Source organism: Schistosoma haematobium, chromosome 4 (genome assembly GCF_000699445.3).
Source record: "Schistosoma haematobium chromosome 4, whole genome shotgun sequence".
NCBI classification, from domain to species: Eukaryota; Metazoa; Platyhelminthes; class Trematoda; order Strigeidida; family Schistosomatidae; genus Schistosoma; species Schistosoma haematobium.
In genome coordinates this window covers 18,035,809-18,045,897 of record NC_067199.1, presented here as the reverse complement: position 1 = coordinate 18,045,897, position 10,089 = coordinate 18,035,809, and positions in this window count along the sequence as shown.

Genomic DNA, 10,089 nt, shown 5'->3' with positions numbered 1-10,089 from the left:
GAGGTTGTTCTCCTAAGCTCACCATTCAGACTCATGTTTTCAATTTTGTGCTGGATTAACTTTTCTAATAAGACAGGGTATAACATGCTAACTCGGACTTTCACACTAGCACTGTGTGGCAGGTATCGGATAGAAGAAAAAGAGAAAAACTCAGATAATAAAAGACATAGTTATTAGTTTTGCTAACACCTTCCTCCATCCATGTACTTTCCGTTTTAATAAACAGCCCTTCTTATTCTAACTGCGACTTCCCTCCTATCATTTTAACCTACTCAACCTTGTTAAATATCACGATTCATTGTTTTTTATTACTACATTCTCTCATCTGGAGCATATGATCATATTTTACTTTAGCTACAAGAGCTAGTATGAATTGAATCTACTAATTTATCATACATTTATCTGCTGCACTACAAAATGTTAAGTATTGTTTATCGTTCATATCCAAGTGCCTTACTGCTCCTCGGTTTTTCTCTCTTTTTTCAGAATCTTGCTCTGAGAGTACAGTTTTGGAACTTCTGACATCTGGAACAAACTCAACTTACACGTTTTCTGATGGTCATAGTTTACACCAAGCGTTCTACAAATCTACTTTATAACAACTATAAACTTAAAAAGTTGCATTGCATAAATAATTAGCACGACCAAAATCCTAACACAATGATGTCGAGTTTAGATCTGGTGTGTAATGTTGACGCGATGCCACCTTGAGAATTGTTTTGGAGAGTCCTCAGTATATCTGAAGAAATGAATTGATATACAATCATATAGACTGTATTTATTTAGCATGGATACTGTGAACCAATAGATGTTGTAATTTATAGGTCATGTCTGTCAAATTGGCGTGTACCTGCCCTTGCAGAAGTATATTATAACACCTTAACCAGTAATACCTATAATCAGAATGTGCCAATCCAGTGAAATGAGAAGTCAGAGGCGAAACGTTTTGATTATATATATGATAGGGTATCGATATATCGATAAGTAGCTGGTCTAAATATCATACTGAAGAAGCCATTAATAATAATAAGCTGGCTCGTAGTTGTAATGGAAGTTGTGAACAGCGTACCCACTCCTGATCTGGTGCGGATGCGTAACCGAGTGCCTTCAGCTATGTGAGTCCATTAAAACTAATGTGGTCAGCATTAAAGTTGGAAGACTTTCAGAGCTATTAATTTTGGGGATTTATTTAATTGAGTATTTGGAATTGTCTTTTTGATCCATCTTACATTTATTGCAAAGAGATGATCACAGTCTTAATGATGCGGCGATGCGTTTCCCAGTTCTTGGTTGTAGCATTCCTTAAAAACCAGTGAGACTACAAAATGTGTAATTCTACCAAATGTTTAGTGACGGTATGTAGATGATATTTTCGTCATAACTAAATGAAATAGTTTAAAAGAAATAACTGAAAATGTAGACAACATATGGGATGGTATTAAGCAAGCCAGGGAGATAGAGTCCACTGGAAATGAACTGGCATTTCTTGAATACTTGGTCTAAAGAAAGTATAAAAGTAAGTTAAAATTTTATGTATTCAGAAAATCAACACATTCTTAGAGATCTTAGATTACGGTTCAGCTCATGCTTGTTTTATGGTTACAGTGGTGGAAAATTAAATTAACAAGATAAATAATCGCATCAAACCAAAAGAAAATCAGCAGAATGAATTAAATGTGATATTGCCTACACTTAAGGCAAACACTCAACTTAAATAGTTTCCTAATACGATTGGTAGATATGAAAGTAAAACTAAACCAGAGTGTATACTAAGAGAAGAGAGGAATACTGTTTTCACCCTATGCCGCAAACAAACATCCGAAAAAATAATGAGGGTTCTAAACACGCATAATAAAGGGTGTGTTTTCAGACAGTGGCGTCAAAAGGTAAGTGAAAGGTATGTATAAGTATGTATGTAAGGTATGTATAAGTTTCCAAGGGAAACATGTAGAAAGTTAAATCTGAATTTGAAGCGGTTTGTCAGCCATGAATGCACAGAAAAGTCAAAATTTCATCAGAAAGTGCTATGTAATTATCAGAAAGTTAGGGAATTTATGATTGAACTAAAGAAAAACAGGCCAAGAATTGCGATTTCGGAGACCAGTCAGGAATCCGACTTTGTAAACTGTTAACTGCTAAAATAAATATCACGGCTTTCGAGTTAGAACTAAGTCAAAAAACAAAAGTTCATTCCAAGAGATGAAAACACTATTATTATTATTCACAAACATCTTTTGGGCACATAAGTGTTGTGAAGAAATCATTTCGGGTTTCCTCAAAAATGCAATCAACAACCATAATTTCCAGTCAGTTAGAATTTTTGGTACTTTGCTCAGTCATCGTGATGAATCAAATTCTCAAGGTCACTCGGGTTCTCGTTTGGTCAATCATGGTTCACATTCCTGTGGAAAAATGGGCAATGATTCAGCAAAGAAATGCAAGGCAGTTCACGCTTTTGTGCATAAGTTTGGTAAATGATTACTATGTGGCAAACGTTACTCACGTAACCCACATATATCTCGTCATGCTATGTTTCAAGTGCGGCTAAACCAAACACATCAACCCGATATGTACAACTAATGCATATTTTGCTACCAGTGATGAACCCTGTAACTCAGATCTTGTTAAGTTTCGAGGTCCTAACAATCATATAAAATTTTTATTTGCAAATTCGAGTAGTTTATTTCATATCCGAAAAAGATAATATTTGCTAAACGTTATTTTTCATAATTTTGTTTTTGACACTTGTAGCATAAAATCTATTGTCCAAGTCGGCAAGTGGAAGTCATTAGGTCTCAATGTTACAATTAAACCTACTGAAGTTCCTATTTTCAGTATTACTAGTCATAAACTCTCTATTGTTGGGTGTTGTAAAAAAATTGGTTAGACAAAAAACTCTTCATTCGAATATGGAATGTGCGATTTGCTGACGTTACATATTATCAAGGAAGTAGTTATGTACAATCCACGAGAGGTCTGCTAAAAATGAATGATACATCTATTGTTAATATGCCAGTCAGTCACGGCAGCGAATGCGTTACAAAGACCAAGGTGATTCGGTTCCAAGTTCCGCTGTTAATTTTAACAATAATGAGATTTCTCTAGACAATAAAAAAACTTACTGCGAAAGAGAATCTGAGATACGTTCACTGAAGCTGTCCAGAAGAAATACGAGGAATGACGAAAATTCCTATATTCGTTTAAACTGTGGCAGAAGTGAATATTGTATATAACTCTGACTGCTTGAACTTTAATTCTCACTTAATTCGAATTCCCAATGCAATGAGTTCAGTTGTGTTCTTGAAGTTCTGTCCACCTCAAATCGGACAATTCTGAGAATTCTTAGCACACCAATTCAACTACTTTTAATAATCATAGAACCTCCTCCTTCAGTGAAGACTCGAGATGGAAATGTCTCATATCCCACGACTTGTGATCAAAAGAATATTTTCAATTTATTGGTTATATTTCGAGGGGTATTTTATTGGTTGGTTTGGCCGACTACCTCGACTTGCATATATGTGCTTTCAGATACTTTTTTGTAAATTTCCTAACCACTACATTTTCTTCAGATCTTGTAATGGAATAAGACTAAGCCACAGACCATCCATAAGGCTGAGTGTTACGTATTCAGCCAATTCACAGTGAGCACCTAATGTTTAAGTACTGAGGATGACTATCAATTCTAGTCAAAGAACTTATATTTAAACGAATTTTATTGACTTCTCTATGCAGCCGTGGTTACTCTGTGTTCCACTCACATTTAAATGCTCGGTAAACGCCCTTGGTGCTGAAGACTTGATCGCAAAGAACTGCAAATTATGAACATGAAAAAAGTAAAGATATTAACTATTTAGGTCAGAATTTTGATAAAACTACTCGGGCAAATCCCTAAAGAAAATTTTAAAGGTTCAGAATCTTTAAGTACGTTATCAGTGTAGGATCCAAACCACGTTTGGACTGCTGGACAGCTGCCTGGATAAGTTGGATACGCGCCCTCGCCCGTTTGAAATCAGAACAAGGTAATTGGGTAAGATAGCGGTTCTATAATTTATCATAAATTTAAGTATACATTATTACCTAAACAAATATAACCACACAGCCATCCAACCAATAATTGTTTAATTGATCAAATCTAAACTACAATAAACAAGAAAGTTGATAAAGAATGCAAGAAAATTACCAATCACCACAAATAAATGTTATTCTATCCTGTCTGGATAGATCACGTACAGATTCGTTCAAAAGGTAATAATTGGTCGCTCTATAACACAGAGTGTTTTCAATTCTGGAAGAGTGCTTCAATTCACAATCAAAATGCACAATTCCAGTCAACACAGGTCAAGCAATCAAAAGCAGGGATAAACCAAAATGGCTGCAGCCCAGACTTAGTATAAAGTAAAACAACATAAGTGCAGTTCGGGAAGAAACACAAACTTAGTGAATGCGTAATAAAAACAAAAACTATAGCAAAAAATACAAATATTAACAGTTCAAATGTAATCAAAATACAACAATGTACAACTAATGTGATCAATAGGAATAAAGTACAAGTATATACATGGAGGGATTTTCACAAACACACAAGGCATTCAAAATGGATCTTACAATCAGGCTGTCGATCTGTCAAAAGTCACTTAGCTGTATTTCACACTGAATATGCCAGTGAGACACCATGAAACCTATTATTCTTCAAATTTCATGAAATGTCTTATCTGTTACTGATTGATATGAACATTTTCACAAAGTAATGTGAAATAACATCTAGTATTCTTTGATACTGAAACAGGAGGGTCATAAGATAGCTTTCATAATCTCAACTCATAGGCCAATAACTGGAGCATAGAGTTCGCATAAAGTCTGCTCTGTGTTTGCCTTAAATAGAGACTTTAGTAGATATCAATTGTGTAAGTTATGAAACTATTCGCCACTACTTGTTTTACTCCTTCATAGCTTTAGAGTAGCCCTAATAATATTTAGAAACTCATTGTTAAGGGCTTGATTAAAATTAGAATGAATATGACCATACGTTACTCTCATAAACAGCAAAACAATGTTGAATTCATTACTTTTAACTTGATGATTAACTGATTGTGAATAGGAATTATAAAATCAATATCCCTGGGTGTAAACCTAAGTATTTTAATTAAATGACACGTACAGCAACTGTAAAGAGAGTCAGATTGTAAAGCCTAATGAATATCCGAAATGAAAGACATTTTGACTGATCCAGGCCCCTAGTGATGGAACATGAGGAGGTACTTATTCAGTGATATCCATTCTGTTCTAAAGCATATATGTATATAACACTTCCCTGTTTCTCATATATAACCAGGATATGTCTTCAAAATTCGTTTTAATTTAGACCTCCTACATATTTCAACCTCCAGTTCGTTTGTTCAGATCCGTTCTCTTTTATAAATGTCAGTTTCCTTATTCACCCGGCATGTCGTAAATTTCCCTGTAAATCTTGAAATAACCTGTACAGATTAACGTCATAAAGAACAAAATTGTTCTCAGCTTACAAATGATTCGTTGGTCTGCGTGGCTGGTTTGAAAATTCACCCATCCTAACCAAACTTTGAGATCGTACCATAATATAGTTTTCCAGTCTAACTTACTCTAGCCTAGTGACTAGACTCTCCTGCTTCCATGGCTCAATCAGGGAAAAATTAGGGTCTTTATACCAGGACAAGTGGACTAGAAAAGTATAAAATATGGGTATGTAGAATTATGGTCTACTATGATATTAGTACTGCTCTAATAATAGACCTAATCCTAAATTTGTAGATTTGTCATGATATAACTGCCTAATCCATAAGATCATACATGGAAGTCACACCATCGACTACACCAACTCACTGTATCGTATCAATTACCAATACATGATGTAGAACAAGGTTAGTCTAGAGAAGGAACAATATATTTAATATGAATAGAAGATATAAGGTAACACTCGGCAGAAACCACGCCTGCATGGCCGAGCCATGCCACTCGATCAACTCCAGTCCATTCAATTCATTGTTCGCGCCTTCTCCATTGTTAGGTATTTCTCAGCGTTAAATGTTGAATATCTATTTTCTGAGTAGTCTCGTGTTCACAGCTTTGTGGATTGTGTGGCTATTGTCCAATGCCACTACAGGTATATCACCACATGACCGCATCCATGTCATTTCCTTTTTCGTAGCTTTGGCCTTAACTGACCTCTATTGCTTCAACCTTCTCCCAACCTTCAGTGACCGATCTTTTATTGCGGGGAAACTCTATTCAGAAGATGACCTGAGTAGGGTTTAGTGTTTTTTCACTGTTTCTGCAGCTACTAAGATTATATTGATAAAGACGAATGAATTTTCAAATCCAAGTATGGCTTACTGTTTTTTTCACCCAGTCCGATGCTCTTTTCAACACTGACAGATGAACAGGAAAAATGTGGCACCGATTTCTACAAACATTATATTCAGTTAAAATAAGAGGTCTTACAAGTACTAGACTGAAATGTTTGCTGTGAAACCACCTAATAGTGGAAACATGAGTGTACCTACAAAGTAGCTTTCTAAATTGAGTTTTGGATTATGCATAACCACAACCCTACCATGCACCAAGTTCTGGGCACTTGGTCTCACGAGCAACTCCTACCACTGGATTATGCCAATAGTGACTGTGTAACGAGGGTTGACTGGATGAGGCACAGAGGCTTGATCTAAAGATTCGAGGGCACCAAACAGAGTAAGAAGATAACTTTTAGGTATGGTCTTTTACAATATGAGGCCTCGGTACTGAGTGACGAGATACCGGGCTGAAGAAAAAATATAACTGGGAGAATCGAAAAGTTCCGTGTAACTAGTGATTTGACAGAACACAGATTATCATAAACTACTGACAAGGCAAATCGAAAGTGCCCTTAGTTTTCTCAGATTTGCGTTCTTCCATTCTCAAAGCCCGCCTTGAAGATGACAAGCAGTGAAAAAAGGGTTCATCATGAAAAATTAAGTGAGATTAAATGTTCATTTTTTTCTTAAAAAGCTGCACCACTCAGACTTTGATGGAAATCGAAATCTTAAACTTCATGAAACCAAACGCAGATAACGAACGAGTGCGATTCAGATCATCATGAATATGAGGTTTTTCATACATGAACGTAGTTAACTGGAGTGAAGGGTCTTTCATCCCTGGGATTTTTCTCTAGGGTTCAGTAAACTGAGTGTGTTAAATTACCTGATTTATTCATAAATACACGATTTCAAAATCATAAAAACTGTTTAACTAAACTGGAGTTCACATGTGTGAATGAAAATACGAAGTATGACTCTAGGATGTTAAACACGATGCCTTCAACTGAAGAAGTCGATGAACATTTGTCTTGCTTTGCAGATCAGTATTTCTTGTATCATTTCAAGCTTGCTCCGGTGTGTGACAGCTTCACACATATTATGTTCAGTTTTCGTGATTTATTTATAGTTTCTTCAATAATAATTTCATACTAGTGACATCAAAGTGAATTCTAACTGCTAAACAAACACTTATTGATCTGTTCCATTACAAACAACTAGGCTTTGTCAACTATTGGTTTCTGTTACGTCTACTGATCCTTATTTCTCCTCTCCTTTTTATTCCGCGCTAAAATTTGAGACTACACAAACTAGAACCGTGTTTTAGCTCGCCAAAATCATAATTTGTAGGAAATGAGGTTCTTGGATAGTTTGTAAGGAGTGCAAACTCGTTGGACACGTCCATCACACATTGATAGTATTTAGCTTTTCATATCTGCACGAATATTCTGTAGAATATATTAACAGATTCAATCCAAAATCTTTTAACAGCCCAAAACACAGCTAACGCTTCTCACTGAATCTGTGAATAACCTTGTCCGGTAACAGTAAGTTTGCGTAAAACACAGATAACTGGTCTACCTTCCTGCTCCAAAACTGCGCAATACCTACAGGTGATGGATCAATAATAGGCACAGAATGTACGTTAGGGGAGTATGTTCGAAGAACAGTATCACTTTGAAGAAACTATAGTAGACTTCGTAAGCATGACTCTTGTTCCTCAACCCCATTTGAATGAATCGGATGTCAAAATATTAAATGAACAATTTGCACGACAAGAAAAATTAGGAATAAAACGGGAATACTATTGAAGAGCACCCACTAGTATACGTAGTTCCGTAAGATTTTTTGAAGAGTGGAGCTATCCGTTTCATATCCGATCTTAAACCATTGACATCAATCAAGTATCCAAGATATTCAAAACTAGACATAAAAAATGAACACTTATTTGGATTCACCTTAATATTCTTCTCAGTTAAACGTCGCAATAAAGCAATAAGTCTCTGGTCATGAACTACCTTATCAGAATCATGAGCGATGAGATCATCTTGATAGACCTCAAACCTTCAAGATCACATACTACTGTGTTCACCACTTCTTGAAATATGGCTGGAGAACAATTTAGACCAAATGGAAGAAAATTGAATTTGAACAGACTAAACGGAGTGTTAATTGTCGTCAAAATAGATGCAAATTGATGTAAAGTGATTTGGAGATAAGTTAAGTTAACTTTCGAGAACACTTTAGAACCATGAAGTCGAGTTAGAATATCTTCAGTCTATCGTCGTGCACGTTTGCCTCAACAAACGGGATTTCAATGTCATTCTATAGTCACCACAAATTCTAGGGGTCTTGCCGTCTGACTTCAGTGGCGTAACTATAAGAGTACCCCATGCTGAAGACTGAATTGGTTCAATTATGCCTTTCGCACACAAATCGTTCAATGTCTTATGTACTGCTTCTTGAAGACCACAAGGAATTATTCGTCTTTTAAGAAAGACTGGATCACCCTGTACGTGAAGTTTTATAGGCTGAATTTTCATACCTCTACTGTACTTATCATACGCAGCTATCAAATATTTATGTATAGCACCAGAATTTGCTTTAGAAACTAGGAAAGACAACTCCACTATAAGCCCTTTTAAATTCCTTAAACCCAGTATTGACAGTCCTGTTACGCTAACTAAAAATTCACAAGGCATATATGAAGAATTAACGGCTCTTATTAGCAGTTCATAGCATCCTCGTATGGGCAGTCTGTGCCCGGCAATCCACAATATTGAGATTTCAGGGGGTCGTAACACAACGTAACGATCTCAAGATTTCAAGTTCGTGAATAAGATAATAGACTCTATACTGACAGTGTTCACAATGAAGTCACGAAGCAAATTAAGGGATATATATAATCGCTTTTGAATATAAACATTAGCTTTGGAAATGGTGGATAGATATAAATGATCACGGTATAGTACTACTTGAAGCAAAATGAACAGTGGTTTTGCATACTGACTGGATGCATCTTATCTCACCATATTTATAACATTTAGCATTACGAAATGCACATGAATTGCGGGAATGAAAGTTGCCACTGGATAAAAATTTACCAAACTTGATCTCACTTTTATGGTTTGCTTTGCAATTCCCTGTTGAATCACCTTTCATATTTTTACGCGAATATGAATCACTATTAAACGAGCGCAAGTTTGATCGACCCTGATATTGGATTTCATCATGACGGATGAGCAAAGTCTTAGATATTTTCATCGACTGGATATTAAGGTAATACATGTAGTTCTAGCATCTTGAAAGGAACAGTTCGGCATTCATAACAGCTCCCTTTCGAGATATGGTATGTTAATTACTACGATTATTCGATCGCTCAGCTGCACATGAAGTTGACCACAGAAATTACATCTGGTAGCTTGTTTCTGCAATTCAAGGATGAATTTCTCAACCTTTTGGTTATTCTGGAGAATCATCATATAAAAATTTACTCTCTCATGGCATTCGAAGCTGGTGAACTTTACATGATTTAATAATAGTCCCGTAAGAGTTGCATAAGAAACTGAGATAGACTTTTCTGGATATGCCGGAGTTTTTAATAAGCTGTATGCGTCTTTTTTGATAAATGTGAGGAAACATGCCGCAATTTTGTCACCTTTAACATCTTTCTTGTTCATGCCCCATCACAGGTTCCATCGTGGCGCCAATACGATAATTGGAAGTATTTTGATGATGTCACAGGTATTCAGTGTTTGAC